General features: G+C 43.5%; 1 protein-coding gene across 5 annotated transcripts in view; it reads left to right on the top strand.

The window, feature by feature from the left end:
- The window catches only part of LOC308310040 (disabled homolog 2-interacting protein-like), a 239,254-nt gene that overhangs the window by 106,799 nt on the left and 111,892 nt on the right, over positions 1-20,563 (top strand). The window lies entirely within an intron of this gene.

Below are 20,563 nucleotides of genomic sequence, written 5' to 3'. Positions count from 1 at the left end.
TCTCTCTTTCTCTCTCTCTGTCTTGTTTGTGAAGAGGGTTATCTGATGGATCTTGTTTGTCATTGTCTCATTGTAGACAATGCACTCATGCACATTGTTTACTTATTGTGTGATTTGTCCTGTGTTTCACGACGGTATGAAGGTTGATACTGTCTCTGTCCAGTTATAATGCGATAGTACTGTACATTGTTAATTAAACGTGAGGCAGCTGATCGCTGTAGCATCCCCAACGCTGACTCCCAACTCCATAGGTGTATGCCTTGAGTAGTGTACTGTAGCAAGATTTCCTACTACAATATTACACATTATAATACCATTTCATATTCTGAAAATATTTTGTTAGCGTTTTGCACATTACAGTGTAATTTACCACACCACAACAAATGCAACGAGCCAATTGAGCTTGGTTAAGCTCAATTGACCCAAACTATTTTAGTAGCTTGTTGTAATGTAGATGTGGAAAGAAATGCATTATCCGATTTATCACTTGTTTTTGGACTATAGTCACTATCCAATTGCAGGAGTCGTAACAATTAGAGAGCGTGTGTGTGTGTGTGTGTGTGTGTGTGTGTGTGTGTGTGCGCGTGTGGGGTGGGGGGAGGTGCATTTTGTGACAGACATGCACAGACAGACAGCTTATTCTCAAAATCATTGAGAACCAACCCCTGCTCTTAACTGCAAAAGACCGGCCACAGCACGTTTACACTGCAGTGCAAGTCCACACACACACTGGGCTTTGACCCAGTCTCATTAAGCTATCAAATAAGTTGGTGTTGCTATGGTGACAGCCAACCCCAGAGTGCTAATACTGTACTCAGCCACGATTATCTGCTGCAACACACCTGCACTCAAAACATACATTATGTAGAAACCTCTTATCTCCATATTTGTACCTTTTGTGTTAAACTAAATAAGCTGCTTGTACACAACTCTCTCTTACACAGTGACTCACTGTGTGAGAGAGATACTTGAGATTAAAGTCTGACCCTGTCATCTTTTCCTCGCTTTCTTTTCCACGTCTTAGTACAACTCCTCCTGTCCTGGTTGAAGTAAAGATGGCAAGATGAGACAGCTCTCTCTCTCTCTCTCTCTCTCTCTCTCTCTCTCTCTCTCTCTCTCTCTCTCTCTCTCTCTCTCTCTCTCTCTCTCTCTCTCTCTCTCTCTCTCTCTCTCGACTGAGTCACTGTCATGGTGACACACACACACACACACACACACACACACACACACACACACACACACACACACAAAGGCAGAACTTAAATCTAAAGGATGTCCTAGCTTTCTTTCAGAAGCCGACTCTGACAAGGAGGAGGATGGTGAGAGAGACATGGATGGGGAAGGAGAAGGAGAGAGATGACAGGAACATAGAAGGGAGGAAGGGGAAGGTTGCAAACAAAAAAATAAAATAATAAAAAATGGGACAGAAATGTGAGGGCTTAAAGTTCTCAGTCCTGGGGACTGATTTCAGTCCTGAGGATTTCATAGGGGTTATTTAATGAGATCAGTGCAGATTTGCAAAAAAACTTTTTCAGTCTTGGGATTTGTTTTGGCTTTAAGCCATCAGCCATGCATGATATCGTTGCGTTCAGGAGGAAACCATGTAGTGTGTCCAAAAACGTTCCTTTTCAGGAACTTTATATAATGTGTTCCAATCAATACAGCGTATGTATGATTTAGTCAAAAACTCTTTCCATTGGTTAAAAGTCATCAAAGTCATACGATTTGTCACACACGTTACCGCAGTGAAATTTGTTCTCCGCATTTGACCAATCTCTTGGAGCGGTGAGTCACAGCCAAGGAGCGGTGAGCTGCAGGCCCCATTTTTGGGTCCCATTTTTACAGTCTTTGGTATGACCCGGCCAGGGATCGAACCCCGACCTCCCAGGCCACTGTCTTACAACATGACATTCAACTGTTCAAATTGTTTTTTGCGCTCCCCTATAGTGTTTTCTATCCTCACAAATTTGCAATTTTGAACAAATAATATAGCTTTTTTATGGAAATTGCTCTCAGGAACAGCTCAACTGATCTGGTCATAATGCGTGACGTCATCTGTATGCCCTACTTTGTATTTTTCCTCCTCCTCTTCAGTCTTCACTTCCAAATTTGCATTTCCACTGTGTGTGTTTTGCAATGTCAGCCACTGTTGATTTTCCAAGCTGGCATGGAATGGAAACAAGCCTGGGTTTATCTAGCATTAGTATTAATAATGACTCAAAGATTAAATAATTTGCATATCAGCTCCCCCACTACATCAGGACATTGTGGTACTGTAGTTAAAACTACTTTAGAAGCAAAACAGAAATGACATGGACTGGTTATATCAGAATGATGATTTAGTAATACGTTTGAGCGACATAAACAATATGCTAATTCATATGTAACGGTTTTAAAATGCATGTTTATTAAACCCACAGACAGACTCAACCTCATTCAACCTGACAACTATTTTGGGGAATGTTATTACAGTAAAAGAAAAAATTAGTGAAAACCGTGACATTGCTGCACACTTTTAGATTGCTTATTTTCATTGCTTTTGACTTTTGAGCAACATTGTCATGTTACAAACTTACAGTATAAAATGGGACATTCATTTATTTTATTCATTTCGTAAAAGAAATGTAAAAGATATGGATATAGAAGGTTTCTAGCCGACAGTGATAACGTCCAACGCAGAAAGTTGTCCATAAACTCGTAATTAGTCTTGGATGTTTCATACTTTACTACAGTCTGTGAACTCTTCACCTGGTTGGCAGTGTGTAACACAGCAGGGACAATATACTACTAAAACACCATAATGTTGTTAATTGTTTATAGGAATCAGCACTAATGTCCTTTTCATACTATTTCACAAATCAATGGTGAGAAACTAAGCTTCCATCTTGTCCTTAACTAGGTCAGACCACACCAGTTGAGCTCCTCTGCACCACCACAGGAGAGCTACATAACTCCCCTCTCTCTCTGTCTCTCTCTGTCTCTCTCCCTCCCTCCCTCATGTCTCTCCTCTGTGTCCGTCATCAAAGTTGACTGTATTCTTTCTTTGCAGTTTGCCAAAGTTTCAGCAGGGATAAAACACATCCCCGCCAGGGATTTAAAGAATATATACAGTATATGGGCATGGATTTCCTCCTTCTTTGGGTAGTGCTGCTTGACACAATATAGTGACAATTTGGATACAATTTACAATTTAGGCATTTAGCAGACAAAACAAATGAATACAGGAAAAAAGCTTCTTCCTTGTATGAATACATTTCCGTTCATTATAACGCATTTTCTGTTCTTATAAGCTCACAACGTGCGATGGGCTTTTTTTTTTATATATCCGAAGTTGTTAAACTGTTACTGGTTTTGCTGCATGGGGACCCCCTGGAACCCCTTCAATGTCCCCTGGGGGGGCCCCGGACACCGCTTTGAGACCCACTGATTCAGGGTGTTTTGCGAGAATCACGGTTTATGCTTCGACTGTGACAGAGAGTGTCGCACGGCGTGTGTCGTCAAACACAACACATTCTCACTGAGGAAAGTGTCACGACGGCACCGACAGTTATTCTTCAGCTGTAAATGAGTTATTTTCATCACAACACGCACCAATTTATCACTGAAGTATAAAGCAGCGAACAATCTCTTATCAACTGTGTGTGTGTGTGTGTGTGTGTGTGTGTGTGTGTGTGTGTGTGTGTGTGTGTGTGTGTGTGTGTGTCGACCTTGTTGGTACTAGTTGACTAGTTGATAAGATTCATTTTTTTTATCGATTTTGTAGGCCTCAAGATCAGGTAGATTATAGTTATAGTCACCAATGTAAACAGTTTTTAAATGTACAAATATTTATTTTACATAATAGGTACTTAAAGAACTAGTCGACTAGTAAAAATGACTAGAAGTGAATGCCTTAACCCCCCCCCCCCCATCCTGTATAGTATACTTATAACTGTATAGTAGCCGTTTTGGACATACAAGGTCTGTGGGGCTCCATCCATTAGAGCGCATTACCGAAATAGAGGATGATGATGATGATGAAGAGGGAGGGAGGCCCTCAGCCACACTTTGGCCCGGTCAGCTCACAGCTTACCCTGACCGGGCTGTATCAGCCAGACACTACACTACACTAGCAGCTGGGCAGGTGTCAAATGGAGGACCCTGCTTGGTGGAGCTAAATGCACTAATGTGTCAGTGGACGTCATGGGGCAGAGCACACAGGCTCTCACAGACACGGACATGTGGCCATAGGCTAATAGACAAGGGAGATTGAATTCCAGTGTGCAGACAGGGCTGCTGTGGGGTGGATTATAGCCTTGTACTGTCCAAACGCCTTACAGTATAGTTGTTATTTAGTCACCAGCTCTCTACTTTCACTGTAATATTGCACGACACTATTATGCGATGACCGTAGGGCGTTTCATTTTCAAAGAAGCATAATAAGTTGAAATATGGAGTCATAACATTTTGTTTTATTGGTTATACAATATATTATACAGCATACAGTATGCTGACCTGAGAAGTTTAGCTTTGATTGATTGATTTTGATGATTGAATATTTTATTAGATGGCACCAAACAAAAGTCCTTGCGGTCTCCATTCCATTCGGGTCCTGTATTCAGTTCATAAACATAACATAAAACAACGACTGCTTCTCATGCCAAATACCTTATTTTCTTATATTTTATCAGTAAACATTAGCAGCAGCCTTTCTGCCCACACGGTGTCTTCCTGTTCCAGCTCTGTTGCTTTCTCTCAGGGGGCTTGTCTCTCCACAGGCATCCCTCCCTTCGTTTGGTTCTTCTATTTGGGCCAGTGGGGAAGCTGTGAGATTTGGCTGTATTAATAATAATACTTGATCTGTACAAGTTGGAGTATGAGATCTCAGATGTGCATACTGAGCTGCGTGTACATACAGTACAGCATAGGATTGCAACCGGATGTTTTTTTTTCATACAATTTCTTTCAAAAGATTGTTCCAGAAATGTCAAACATTTCTAAACATATATACCAAGGAGGACTTCCGCTTCCGCCCAGATGGAGTAGTCGCATGATTAAGTGCTCCGTCTAAGTTTTATCATTTATTCAAGTTTGTTTTGACCAAAACTGCCACTTTTATGTCAAACTACACGTGCAACTAGTTAAAGTACAAATAAGTATATGGAACTGAGGTCAACTAAATCGCAGCTTCCTAAAACTACAACCGAGACAGACCCTCCCGGCGCAATGGACCCCGACAAGCAACCTCTCTCCCTCGCCATGCTGAGAGCGGAGCTGCAATCGTCTCGGGAGGCAGGGCTCCGTGAGATAAAAACTGAAATAGCAACCATACGGCAAGAAATCAAAAACGATATCACAGCACTCCGTGAAGAGGCAAAAGCAGAATATGCCTCCATTCGCTCGGAAATAGCACAAGACCTCACCTCGCTGTCTTCCAAGCACACAGAGTTAGCTTCGGAGCAGTCAGACATGGGGAGATCTCTGAGTGATACTATGGACCGTGTTGCTGTACTGGAACATTCAATGGGCTCGATGGCAAAGGAGAACAAAGTCTTACAGGAGAAATGTTTAGATTTAGAATGCAGAAGCCGTAGACAGAACCTAATTTTATTCAACATAGCTGAAAATTCTGAAGCTGGTGACCCGGTTGGGTTCGCAGCCACCTTCTTCCCTACGGTGCTCGGTGCTGAGAACTTCCAGAACCCCATCGTTATTGACCGCTGTCACAGACTAGGGGCAAAGTCAAATGATAAGAAGGATAGACCTCGCATCATGATACTACGTCTGCACTACTTCTCTGACAAGGAAAAGATCCTGCAGCTGTCCAGAAAACAAGGCAGCCTACGCTACAACGGCTCTCCAGTGTTTATTCATCCAGACGTGCCCCAAGTGATTACAAAACTTCGCGCAACGTATGGCCCGATTAAGACCAAGTTGCGCGAAGCTAAACGCCGTCTCCCGGGCCTAGATTACAGTCTATATCACCCGGCCAGATTCACAATAACATTGGACGGGATCCGGTACTCTCTCAACTCTCCTGAAGCCGCCGAAGAATTCTATCAAAAGAAAATAGCATCCGCGGCAGCACCGACTGTTACAGCCGATGAGGATGCTGCAGAAGACTAGCTGGCCGGGACATACACCCTGAACAATGATCACAGACTTGCTTTCTCCCCGTGGACATTACTCTGTCTACGCACCCTCCACTATCATTACTACATGGATACAACGATGACAAATTCACGCTCATCTTTAAAAAGAAGGTAATTTTTGTGTGAAAAGGATCTGGCGAAAGCTACTACTAAGACTAACTTTATCCCTTTAATGCTTGGAATGCACATAAACACCGTAATAATTCTACCTTGTTTATCTATTGAATTTATTTTTTATTTTATATTTTTTTATGGTTATTGTATTTGATCAGTCGTATTATCAGTCTAAAAGACGGGGTTATAGTTTACATTACTAGTGTCAGTGTATAGCAGCTTTGCTAATGATGCTATTATGGAGTCACCATGGAGGCCGCCATTTCTTTTTTATTTATTTTTGTCCACTGTAGCACCGCGTTCGCGACCTGCGGTGCATTTGTTATCTTGTTTAGTACAAGTGCTAGCATCCTTGCTATTGCTGTTGTTGTCATGTAGCCCCCATGGAGGCCGCCATTTTGTGTACTATGACGCTAGCAACCTACGGTGCGCCTCGAGGGACAAAAAGGACGTCGTTTGTAATGTAGTGAGGGAGGGGAGGGAGGGACGTTAGGTTACGAACGTAACCATGGTTATTTGAGTGAGATTCGCCTCCACTTCTGCCGTTTTGGATATGAGGAGGTTGCCTTGAGTTCTTTACATTCCTCTTTAGATTCATTTTATTGCCAACATTATGGTTTTAAAAGATATCATTTGCTAAAAAATACTTTTGAGCAAACAAAAGTGGGAAAAGTTGTTACTTTATAATTAGGATGAGGGATTTTTCATTTTTTCATTTTTTTCATTTATTTTCTTGTGAAAGTATGTGTTCATGCGTATGTGTGTATGCATATATATACAAATTGGTTTGTTTTTCCTTGGTTTTTGTGAACTAAGTTGCACCGACTGTGGTTTGTGTCTGTCTGTTTGAATGTGGATTGTGTGTTTTTTGTGTCTGTCTCTGTTTGTATACCCCCTCTTTATTTGAACGTTAAATTGTATTTATATATTAATACATGTATATAAGTGCAGGGATATGTTTATGCGGGGATGTGTGTGTGTGTGTGTGTGTGTGTGTATGTGAGTGAGAGTAATGATCATCTGGTTGTTTTGGTTCAAAATAAGATTGTATCTTCATTTTATTTAATACATAACAATGGACGGTTAGCTAAGGTCTTCCCATTGTAGTTTTTTTTTTGTTTCTCTATTTTCACTATAGCTGCTTGTGTCTTAGACATAGAAAGCTGGTTAGCTTAGGCTTTTTCTTCTGTGACTGCTATTTGAGAGCAGGCATGGAGGGTTTTGGGGTTTCTCCCTTTTGTTGTTTTAATGTGTTTTTGTGTTTCTCTGTTTTTGTTTTTGTTCTCTTGCACTTCTATTACGAATTCAGATTGATGTCGACATTTACACTCAGTCCTTTTTTTATATTAATTCCTGATTTATACAATGGCTAATTCTATTCCAAATTCTAATATTGTAAGAGGGGAAAGCTTGGTTCAATACACTACTTGGAACTGTAGAGGTCTGAATGGAGCGGTGAAACGTGGCAATGTATTGGCTCATTTAAAGAAGCTGGGGACAGAAATTGCTTTTTTACAGGAGACTCACTTACGGAATCAGGATCATAACCGCCTACGAAGAAATTGGGTAGGCCAAATATTTCACTCCCATTTCAATTTCAAATCCAGGGGCACAGCAATACTTATAAACAAGAACATTCCTTTTATACTAAATAAAACCATCCAAGACCTACACGGCAGATATATTATAGTTACTGGAAAGCTTTATAATTGTCCTATTGTTCTGGCTAATATCTACGCCCCTAACCATGACGATGAACGATTCATATCTTCTTTTTTGGCTACTTTGCCTGACCTTGACACTCACCAATTGATCTTAGGTGGAGATCTGAATTTTATTCTTCATCCTACGCTTGATAGATCTTCACATAGACCCTATACTCTGACTAAATCAGCTAAAATAGTGAATACATTCATGGACACATTTAAATTATCGGATCCATGGAGATTCTTAAATCCAGCTCAACGTAAATATTCGTTTTTTTCTTCTGTACATCACACTTTCACAAGATTAGATTACTTCCTTATAGATTCAAAACTTCTTCCCTCAATAAGACACTGTGAGTATGAAGCAATTGTAATATCCGATCATAGTCCCCTAGTCCTCAAATTAGCATTTCAGAACAGACATATGACCAGGACTTGGAGATTTGATAACACACTAATAACTAGGCAAGCGTGTGTGGATGATATTAAAACCCAAATACAGTTCTATCTCTCTACAAACGACACACCCGATGTATCAAGAAGTACACTATGGGAAGCACTTAAAGCGTATATACGGGGGCAGCTTATTTCACGACAGGCTTTAATCTCCCGTCTACGTAAGGAACAAAGCAAAGCTCTGACGGATCGATTACTTGAAGTAGACCTACAGTATGCAGAATCTCCTTCTCCTGAATTATACAGAGAAAGGGTTTCGACTCAAGCCGAATTCAATCTCCTATCCACAAATGAGACAACTAATTTGATGACACGGTCACGCCATAGGTTTTATGAACATGGGGATAAGGCGGGCAAAATACTTGCACTTCAAATTAGGGAATCAGCTGCTTCTAGATTAATTACAGAGATCCATACAAACACTGGTCAAACTACTATTAATCAGCAGGAAATTAATGATGTATTTAAACGCTTTTATTCAGATTTGTATACTTCGGAATCACTAGGAGATTCTAATTTGATTGATACTTTTTCAGAAAATTTAAACATACCTTCCATTAGTCAACAACATAAGGTTCAACTTGAAAGAGCTATTACCTTAGATGAAATACATCAGGCAATCTCACAAATGCAGTGCTCAAAAGCCCCAGGACCCGATGGCTATACCTCTGAATTTTACAAGACATTTACTGAACTCATATCTCCCCTTTTACTTAAAGTGTTTAATGAATCTCTCAACGCCGGCCACCTCCCACCAACTTTCTACCAAGCTAGCATCTCTGTTCTACTTAAAAAGGATAAAGACCCGCTTAATCCAGGTTCATACAGGCCTCTGAGTCTTTTGAATGTTGATGCTAAAATTCTAGCAAAAGTTGTGGCTACGCGCTTGGAAAAAGTGCTCCCAACTGTGATACATTCTGATCAAACGGGGTTTATAAAAGATAGACATCTATTTTTTAATCTCAGACGCCTATTCGACATTATATATTCTCCCAGTAGCACCCCCCAAGATACGGAGATACTGTTATCTCTTGACGCCGAGAAGGCCTTTGATAGGGTAGAGTGGGACTTCCTCCTCTCGACCCTGTCAAAATTTGGGTTTGGTCCAACCTTCACTTCCTGGGTTAAACTACTTTATGCTTCTCCATTAGCTTCTGTACATACAAACGGATACAGGTCTGAAAACTTCCCTTTGAATCGCTCGACCAGACAAGGCTGCCCTCTCTCACCACTGCTCTTTGCCTTATCTATTGAGCCGCTTGCAATTGCATTACGTGCTTCAGACACCTACACTGGTATCTTCAGAGGAGATAGAGAGCATAAAGTCTCACTTTACGCTGACGATTTATTATTATACATATCCAAACCTTCCACATCTATTCCTAGTATTATGTCCACCTTAAAGAGTTTTGGCAGGGTTTCGGGGTATAAAGTCAACGTTTCCAAAAGCGTTTTATTTCCTATCAATACACAAGGCAATCAAACTTTTGGCTCCCACCCATTTAATGTTACAACCAGCTTTCGATATTTAGGAATCATAGTAACCAAAGCACTTAACGACTTGCTCAAGCAAAACCATACAAAACTTTTTGAACGTACTGAACAAGACTTAACGAAATGGTCGAACCTTCCTATCTCACTTGCCGGCCGAATTAATATAATTAAAATGAATGTCCTCCCTAAATATCTGTTTCTATTCCAATGTATTCCAATTTTTGTTAACAACACTTTTTTTAAGAATCTGGATAAAATTATCTCCAAGTTCATTTGGGATAAGAAACACCCCCGAATAAAGAAGGATTTTTTGCAGAGGCCTAAATCAGATGGCGGAATGGCATTACCTAACTTCAAACTCTATTACTGGGCGTGTAATTTACGTGCACTCTCATTTTGGCTCCAAGATCAATTGCCTACATGGGCATTTATTGAAGGTCAATGTTGTCCCCCAACATCGTTGTCAGCTTTAATCTTTTCCCCAGTGGCCTCAAGATATACTAAGTTGCCAAAGGATTCCATAGTCTCGCATTCTCTCAAAATTTGGCTCTCAATACGAAAGCATTTCGGTTGGCACCCGGGCTCTGTGCGCGCACCACTGGTCGCTAACCATGCTTTTTTACCGTCCCTCTCTGACTCATTATTTAAAGTGTGGCATAGAAATGGTATTCACTCCTTCAAAGATCTTTATATTGATGGGTTATTTCCGACCTTTGAACAAATACGACGCAAATTCAATTTACCCCAATCACATTTCTTTAGATTTCTACAGATACGACATTTTTTAACACAACACACTGATTCATTTCCAAACATACCTCCCAACTCATCAATGGAATCTATATTTCTACCTGACCCATTGCTCAAAGGAGGTGTTTCTATTATTTATAACTCTCTCTCATGTTTAGATAATAATGCCTCCTTGGAGTATTTAAAAACTGCTTGGGAAAACGACTTAGGAATATCTATCACTGACGAGCAATGGTCTACATCTCAAAAGTTTGTGCACTCTTCTTCAGTATGTGCCAGGCACGGTCTTATACAGTTTAAAATATTACACAGATTACATTTGTCAAAGGAAAAACTCAACAGAATGTATCCAAATGTGAATCCAGCCTGCGACAGATGTGGCCAGTCGCCGGCCACTCTAGCTCATATGTTCTGGCATTGCACAAAACTAAGATCATATTGGCAAAATATATTTAAATCACTGTCAGACATTGTTGAAAAACCTTTTGACCCGGATCCACTAACAGCAATTATGGGAGTCACAGGGCCCGGGGTCAAACTGTCTACTTTCCAATATAACATGGTAAAATATGTGACTCTACTGGCTCGCAGACTGATACTGTTGAATTGGAAACAAGCACATGTTCCAACTCACACTTCACTTATGAAGGATGTTATGCATTACTTACAATTGGAAAAGATTAAATTTGAACTGAGAGGGAGTGAAGATAGGTTCTACCAGACATGGCAACCCTTCATTGAATATTTTAATAGGTGCACGCTAACCCCTCCTACACAATAGATAGCACAATAGAAAATTGGAAAGAAAGAAAAGGAACTGAAAGAAAAGGAACTGAGTGTTTTTTCTTTATTTTATTTTTTATTATTTAAAAAAGAATGTCTAATTTACTTAATTCACAACATGTTGGTAGTTTGAGAGCAAGAGTGTCTGTCCTGTTGTCTGTTTTGTTTGTCTGTTCACACTTGTCATTGTTTAACTGTTTTTCTTTGTTTTACACTTATGTCTTTTTTTTATTATACTGTATGTGGAACATTTACATTGCCTGTTATTTTTTTCATTTTTATTTAACTGAATTACTTATTATCATTGTCTAAATCTGAAATTGTCTTTCAAAAATGCCTAATAAAAACAGTATTAAAAAAAAAAAAAAAAAAAAAAAAAAAAAAAAACATATATACCAAGATCGACATAAGCTCACAATGAGTCACATCGTGAGAATGTTCTGAGCTTGTAGATTGGCTGTTTCTTTTTTTAAATAGCACCTTATTAATTCGTAAGGTTGGGGTCCCAGGGGAGACCCCCAAAAGATGTCTCCGCAGTTGTCTGGAGCTGAAATAAGTTTGGGATCCTCTATAGTTCCTGGAACATGAGGTGCTGCTGCTACTGTATATGCTGTCTCAACAGAGGAAGCTGTGGAGTATGCAGGCAGGGTGCCTCTCACACAATCCTCTCAGCCATACCTTTACTGTGACGCCAGTATACCCAAGGCACACTCCTCCACCACCACCACCACCACCATCTCTCTCTCCTGGCATGAGGGAGATGCCAGCCAGCCATGGCTGCCTGTTGGGGCTCTTCTCCACTCGGCTGTGTCAGGGTATAGCCTGTGTCAGGGAGGAATAGGCACGGAAGTCTCAGAGGAGACAATATCCCCAAAAGCCCCCCCCCCCTCCTCCTCGCACGCACGCACACACACACACACACACACACATGCACTCTCCTGGCAATACCTGCCACATTACTGTTCCCCCACCCTGTAGTGTAGCTGACGGCAGTGGGAGGTACCTTTAAAAAAAATGTATATATAACGCCACAAACATAAGAGGACTTGTGGAGTGGAGTGCATGTGGCAGAGAAAAAACTGGAGAACATACTGTACACTACTGTACAGAAATCACATTCTCTGGAGGCAATTAGAGTCACTGCTTATCAACGTTGGGTATCAATTTGGGAGGAACCTGACATATGGAAGTTTGAGAACCATTGGCCTGTTGCTGGGAGTCTTGAAATGAATGAAGGTTGAACGTCACTGCGTTAAGGGGCCGTGAAAAACCAACACAGCATGTGTTTTTAATTGTTTACAATGGAGAGTGCCGTGTTTTTGTAAACCCCCGCAGTGGTGTGGCGAGTGCTGAGTGTCTGTTGTGCGCTTGCACGTTCACTTCACACGTGTCATTTTTGTTTCATCTGCTTGCTGAGAGATGAAATATTAAAGAGCCTATGTGAAGTGTGAACAGGAAGTAGGCCTCTGTAAGCATGCTATTCAAATGTTGTCAGAACACAGAATAAACCACCCAGCCACATTAGAATGATTTTAACATCAGAAGACTGGCTATGCCATCAGTGACTCTGATTACGTCACTGAAACATCACCTGACCGTGTCATCAGGTGAGCTGTTTAGCACCGCCCCAAAACAGGGCATTTCCTTATTATAATTTTTTCGGTGAACACCTGGCGTTTTGATGCATTTGAAATGGTGGTCTATACGGGTGTTGCCAGAGGAGGCAGTGGTAGGGGCCATCCTCAGGGGCCAGAGGGGGCAGTGGTAGGGGCCATCCTCAGGGGCCAGAGGGGGCAGTGGTAGGGGCCATCCTCAGGGGCCAGAGGGGGCAGTGGTAGGGGCCATCCTCAGGGGCCAGAGGGGGAAGTGGTACGGGCCATCCTCAGGGGCCAGAGGAGGCAGTGGTAGGGGCCATCCTCAGGGGCCAGAGGGGGCAGTGGTAGGGGCCATCCTCAGGGGCCAGAGGGGGCAGTGGTAGGGGCCATCCTCAGGGGCCAGAGGGGGCAGTGGTAGGGGCCATCCTCAGGGGCCAGAGGGGGCAGTGGTAGGGGCCATCCTCAGGGGCCAGAGGGGGCAGTGGTAGGGGCCATCCTCAGGGGCCAGAGGGGGCAGTGGTAGGGGCCATCCTCAGGGGCCAGAGGGGGCAGTGGTAGGGGCCATCCTCAGGGGCCAGAGGGGGCAGTGGTATAGGGCAGTGGTTTTCAACATTTTGCATATCAAGGTCCATTATTTATTCTGCATGTTTGAGCCACGGGCTGATGACATTTAGCCTCTCAGACCCAAAACTAAAGAATATTTTGTTGTAGTTGGATACCATTTTGTCCACGATTCCACGCTGTATTGATGTTGGTACCGTTAGGAGAGACAACAGGCATCAACAATTACAATTATTTTTGTGCAGAGTACTTCTCGTAACTGTATAGCCTATGCAGGTATTTATAATTGAACTCATGAGAGTGTAAAATGAAACCGAAAGTTAAAGATCTAATAATGAGGGTCCATTTGGTTACCAACTCTCCATTATTTAGCTGGGGACCACCTGTAACCCCCTCAAGGACCACTGGTATAGGGGCATCCTCTAGGGGGAGTGTGAAGGTGGACTGACTATTCCTATAGTATAGGCAATGCCACTCAGAGTTTGTCTTCTTCGCACGCTGCCATTAGTTATGTTCCATTCTCCACTCATTCTACAAGACTCTGGCCTTTCTCAAATGGCCATTGTGTTATTTCTCCCACCACAACCTAACCTAAACCACTTTAACATTTTTAGTTTGGGATATGGCCTGATTGGACTGCAGCCAAATGTTTTGTGTTTACCCAGATTCTGAATAGAGGCCACTGTCATTGTGTGAGACCGGTTCGGTTTGTGGGTCAGACGTTTATGAATGCTCCGATGTGGCTATCTTTACTGAGACAGGGTGCCTGCCATCCAATAAGAGGATATAATGAAGAGTTAATGACATGGCTCACAAACCCGATGGTACAAATAAGATGTACTGCAAATAGACAGTCAGACAGACAGGCAGGCAGACAGGCAGGCAGGCAGAGAGAGAGAGAGACAAATTGAGAATGTTATGTTCTCTCCTTTTTGTATAAATATATCATTGTTAATGCATATTGTTGTCTTGGACCCCAGGCGGCAGCTAATGGGGATCTGTTCCAAATAATCAAAATAAACAGAGAGACAGAGAGACAAAGAGAGAGAGAATTCAACCCCTGTGTGTGTGTGTGTGTGTGTGTGCGTGTGTGTGTGTGCGTGCGTACGTGCATGCCTGCGTGCGTGTGTGTTAGTGGGTTATGGGTGATCTCATACTTGATGACATCATTGCAGACGTGCAGAGCGTAGTGATTAGTGGCTGACTGGCTCCTCGTGGCCAGTGGTGGGAAGTCATTAAGTACATTTACTCAAATAGCCTACGCCCTACTGTACAACACATGCCTTCTAATTTATAAGTGTTATTATATTTTGGCTATTCAAAAATAGCCAAACTGCTCGCTCACCTATTTTTATACTTTTACTTTTTAATGCCAATACTGTAGTGCTTTAACTCAAGTCAAATTCTGAATACATATAGGACTTAGTTACTTGTAACAGAGTATTTCTTGACGGCAAACTGTTGTACCCATTTAGACCAGAGGCCATTTCTAAAAACGCCTTATAAATCTTGACCTACATTTTCTGAAAAGCTTCAAATATGTATACAACCAGCAACTCATACTTAGCACCAGCAACACATACTTAGCACCAGTAACACATACATACTGTAGTAACAGCAACCCAAAAATGGGTCCCCGTCCTTAATGGGTAAAAAGAACAGAACATCCGAGTACCTCTTCCAAGTTCCAACCACTGCTGCTCTTGGCTCAACTCTCAACAACTCTCCTCCTTATCAGGGTGGCATGCATGGTGGCAGCCCGCTCTCTGACGCCACGCGTATAAGCTCCTGAAGTAGCCCCTGTCTCACCCCCAATCCCCCCCCCCTTACACACACACACACACACACACACACACACACACACACACACACACACACACACACACACACACACACCCCAATCCATCCACTGTTGGTCCAACCAATCCCAGCTCCAATTGAGCATGGCTGAATAATCTCCCCCGTGCACATCCCACGCCACATCCTCGCCACCACTACTACCCATTGTTGCCATGTCTGCTTATTATAAGCGATTTGGGGGGGGGGGGTAAAGTGTGTATAGTTGCTTATTTTGGGGTTGGGATTCTCAAACATTTTCATGTCAAGGACCCCCAAAATGTGTCTGCATGCAGACCCACAACTGAAAATATTTCATGCCTTGCAGGGACAAGATTTGTGTTTTTTTAAATGTTTTAAAAAGTATTCCCAATTTGTATTGAAAATATCAGATCTTGCGACACGTTGCGAGCTTGTAGATCTGCTATTTTCAAATAGCCCTGTAGCCTATAGTGACTTATTTTCGGCTTGTTTTCATAGACCTCATTGCTTGTTTCTCTCACACAATCTGGCAACACTCCTACCACCACCACCACCAGCAGCAACACTAGCAGCAGCTCTCCTCTTGGCTGCACGGTTCCCACTGCTGGCTAAATGGCTGCCAAAGCTCTCAGCTCAAAGCCTCGTATTTATGCCTTCCCATTTGTCCCATCTGCGTGTGCCGTGACGTAACACAAACACCACGGTCCCCAGGGTGGCTCTCAGAGTGGGGGGTCCGCAGGGACCCTCTGGAACGTCCTGCCCATTCCACCAATGCCTTCTACATCAGTGGGTTATCCAACTTTTTGACTGACCCCCGTCTGAAAATGTGTAGTGCCACGGAAACCCAGAAGAGAAGATGTGTGTTAAATAACTGCACAATTATTCAGAATGTTCAAAAATAGCAGATGTATAAGCTTGTAGGGAACTATACTGTTCTAAAACACTGTTCTAAATCGTCTATAGAGTTTTCAGAAAAATGATATATACTGTAGCTCTATAGGCTACAGTACATTATCATATACCTGCCAACGTCAGACGGTCAGATTTGGAAACGTAACACAGATCCTATCTTATGGGGGTCCCTTGCACAACATCTTTTCTCTTGGGGGGTCCGCAGCCAAACACATACAGTATATAGGCCTACTGTATGAATTTGGGATTTCTTCACGAGAAAAGGTTTGAGAACCACTGACTGTACCGAAAATAGCTGATCTATACACAACAGGACGCGATGCATGACGAGTTGTGACGTGAGCTTGTAAATCTTGTATTTTTGAGCTCCGGTACCGCGGGCTGTATAGCTGACATAGAGGACATGAGTGATGCAACACAGCACAGCACAGCACAGCACCTCTAAGGCTGACAGGACTAAGAACACACACTCCCACTGGACACACACACACACACACACACACACACACACACACGCAGTCACAGTGTAACTCCCTGCTCGCATGCACGTACAGACAAACACACCCATATGTACAAAGACACACACACACACACACCCCACTTACAGTATGCAGACTCCTCCCAGCATGTGTGTGCAAGAATGGACTGGGAGCCAGTCGATTACTGACAGCTAAATGGAGACAGACAGACAGACAGACAGACGAGGGCGAGTGAGAAAAAGGGAGAGCCGCGAGAGAAAGCTGCATGATCCCTCTCTGCTTTGAGCATTGTGTTGTTGTTGGGGTGCACTTAACACACGCACACACACACACACACACACACACACACACGGCGCACACACACGCACGCGTGCACACGCGCACACACGCACACAGACACACAGACACACAGAGCTAGTGGGAACTAAGAAGAAGAGAGAGGGATCTGTGTCCCATTTCAGAGACACCTCAGGAAGTAGGGCAGTCTCTATACAGAGAGGGTGGGGGGGGGGGAGAGAGAGAGAGAGAGAGAGAGAGAGAGAGGGAGAGTTTAGTGGAGCCGTTTCCCCGCCCCTCTCTCGCCCTCCTCGGAGCAGAAGCAGGAAGACAGAGGGAGACTCGGGGAGTAGAGGGAGAGGAAGACCAGCCACCGGGAAACACACAAGACCTGTATACAGAGAGACAGACAGGCAGACAGACAGACAGGACATACAGACCGGCACGGCAGACAGACAGGCAGACAGACAGGCAGAACAGAGCCGGGGAGGGGAGGGGAAAAATGGAGCTGTGAACACGCCTGTGCTGCTCTAACTGCACACTGCTCCATCACTCCCTGGTTTATACCCCTGCACTGGCTCAGCCTCTCTCTCTCTCTCTCTCTCTCTCTCTCTCTGTGTCTCTCTCTCTCTCTGCCTGCCTTCGATCGTTCCGTGGGATTCTGACAATGCCTGGTAAGTGTGACTGCTGCTCTCGACCGTCCGTCCGTCCGTCCACTGATGTGCGTTGGTTTCCTTTGCTATATATACTGTATTTCATGAATTTGTCTGTCTGTGGATCGAAAGGATGCAGCAGGGTCTGCGTGCGTGCGTGCGTGCATGCGTGCGTGTGTGTGTGTGTGTGTGTGTGTGTGTGTGTGTGTGTGTGTGTGTGTGTGTGTGTGTGTGTGTGTGTGTGTGTGTGTGTGTGTGTGTGTGTGTGCGCGTGTGTGTGCGCATGTGTGTGCTCGTGCGTGCGTGCGTGTGTTTGTGTGTGTGTATGCACGCGTGTGTGTGTGTGTGTGTAAGGTGCTTAAAGACGGACTATAAAACTGCCTGTCTTTTTTTTGTGCTGATCATAGCTGTCCTTGCCTTCCTCTCCCTTCAATCTCTTATTCTTGTCAGCGACACACAACAATGCCATTGTGGAGAGTCAGTGGAGCCTCTCTCTCTCTCTCTCTCTCTCTCTATACCCATTTTTCACATCACATCACATCCCGTCACCTCCTATCTCTAATCTCACCACCTGATTATTAACAGTCAGGAATCAGCCAACATCTGCAGCAGTTGTACTGTATGCATTCTTGTCTCTTCAACTGCACTGATATGAAACAGCCATCGATTATTATTTGGTTGTCGTGTGTTGTGTTGTTTCCTTTGGTGTGTGTGCGTGTGTGCGTGCGTGCGTGCGTGCGTGCGTGCGTGCGTGCGTGCGTGCGTGTGTGTGTGCGTGCGTGCGTGCGTGTGTGTGTGTGTGTGTGTGTGTGTGTGTGTGTGTGTGTGTGTGTGTGTGCGCGTGCGTGCTACTGGGACATGGAGGTGGCCCATGCACTGATATGGAGGGCAGCCAGCTAACACAAATCAGATGACTGGGGCCGTGCTGTGAGGTCAGTGGCTGATTCGGTGCTGGCATTCTCAGCCCCCCCCCCCCCCCCCCCCCCTTCCCCGCTTCAGCATAATATAGGAGGTAATTAGCAGTTTCAACATAACCTCCAGCAATGAGGGTTGGTGGTGGGGGGGAGAAATGCTAGTGTTTTGGACTGACGGAGGAGAGGCGGAGAGGAGGAGAGTGGAGGGGAGAGGGGAGGAGAGGAGAAGAGAGGAGAGGAGAGGAGAGGGAGGCAACAGCTAATTGTGTTATTATGATGACACTGTGTCTTGTGTGAGGAAAGAGGAGAGGATATATCAGATGGAGTGGGATCAGCCTTCATTCCTTCCCCAAAAACATGTCATATTCCATTCATTAGTACATTTTTTTGCTGTCGGGCAGAAAACTCTTATCTCCATATTCTAACTTTTCATGCCCCCAATCTCGCGCCGTGTTCCGAGCTCGCAGATCTGCCACTTTCTATGCGTCTGAAATTGAACCCTGAAAAGTACCAGTTTTGGGACTTATGAGGTTTCCACCCGCGTCAGAACAGGCCTGTCAGTCGGTAGGAAATGATACCGCTGGTCATTATGCAGGAATTATATGAGGTTATAGATTGCATCTTTTTCATTTAAGCCTGAAGATATTTTTAGGTTTTCTCACGCGGATTATTAGAAGCTGGTTATTTTCTTCCCCAAGAAGGGCATTTTGATATTGTAAAGCACATTAAACTAAGTACTTGGTGGTCTTTGCCCCCCTCTGTGTGTGTGTGCGTGCGTGCGTGTGAGGGATACTTTTGCTGTAAGAGAAATCACATGGGTCTTGGGATTATAACTGTATACAGCCTACATGCTGTTTGGTTTTGGAAGATATTGACATGAATTGTATGCATGAAGCAAATTGCAAACAGTTCCTGTCATTTGGTGTGTGTGTGTGTGTGTGTGTGTGTGTGTGTGTGTGTGTGTGTGTGTGTGTGTGTGTGTGTGTGTGTGTGTGTGTGTGTGTGTGTGTGTGTGTGTGTGTGTGTGTGTGTGTGTGTGTGTGTGTGTGTGTGTGTGTGTGTGCGTGCGTGCCAACACATTAGACAATAGTTCTCATTAGGTACAGTATATGAGGCTGGATGGGAGAGTGTTATCTTCAATTAGATCATTCATTAGAGTGTGATGTGATGGTGTAAACTAAAGGAGGTGTATTTGCTTTATTATGCATATTTTTTGTTGAAATAACTATGCGTGTGCGTGCGAGCTTGTGTGTGTATGTATATGTACAGTGTGTGTGTGTGTGTGTGTGTGTGTGTGTGTGTAACCACTGCAGCACACACACACACACACACAGTACACACACACACACACACACACACACACACACACAACCACACACAACCACACACATGCATGAGCTAGTGTTATAGTTAACACTTAAACCATTTCATACTTTGTTGACCGGGGTCCCTCAGGGCTCTGTCCTTGGCACACTCCTTATTTCCCACCGACACCAAATCCCTTTTTCAAAAATAGCCATTGTAGAACGGCCAATGTTTGCCTATTTTGACATGCCCAGAATATATAGGGATGCTTCAATGGTCGCGTGCACACGCTTATAATGTTCCCACGCTTTACTGTCTTTGTAGTCATATGCACGGCACACACACACACACACACACACACACACACACACACACACACACACACACACACACACACACACACACACAGTACAGTACATGTAGGCTACAGTATATATGCATGTTTTGTTTCGTTTTGTCTCGCGTGTGTGTGTGACTTGAGTATAAGAGTTGCATAAGCTTGTGGTCAACATTACAATCCTGCCAGCAATTCGGTATGAGTTAGATCGCTGGGCCCTCAAATATTTGCCAGAACGCACAAGAAGATATAGTTATTAAGTTATTGATAATATAGTGT

Source organism: Protomyctophum bolini (genome assembly GCF_963924005.1).
Source record: "Protomyctophum bolini genome assembly, chromosome: 22".
Classification (NCBI taxonomy): Eukaryota; Metazoa; Chordata; class Actinopteri; order Myctophiformes; family Myctophidae; genus Protomyctophum; species Protomyctophum bolini.
Note: the sequence above shows the minus strand (reverse complement) of the source record. Positions and strands in the feature narration are given on the sequence as shown.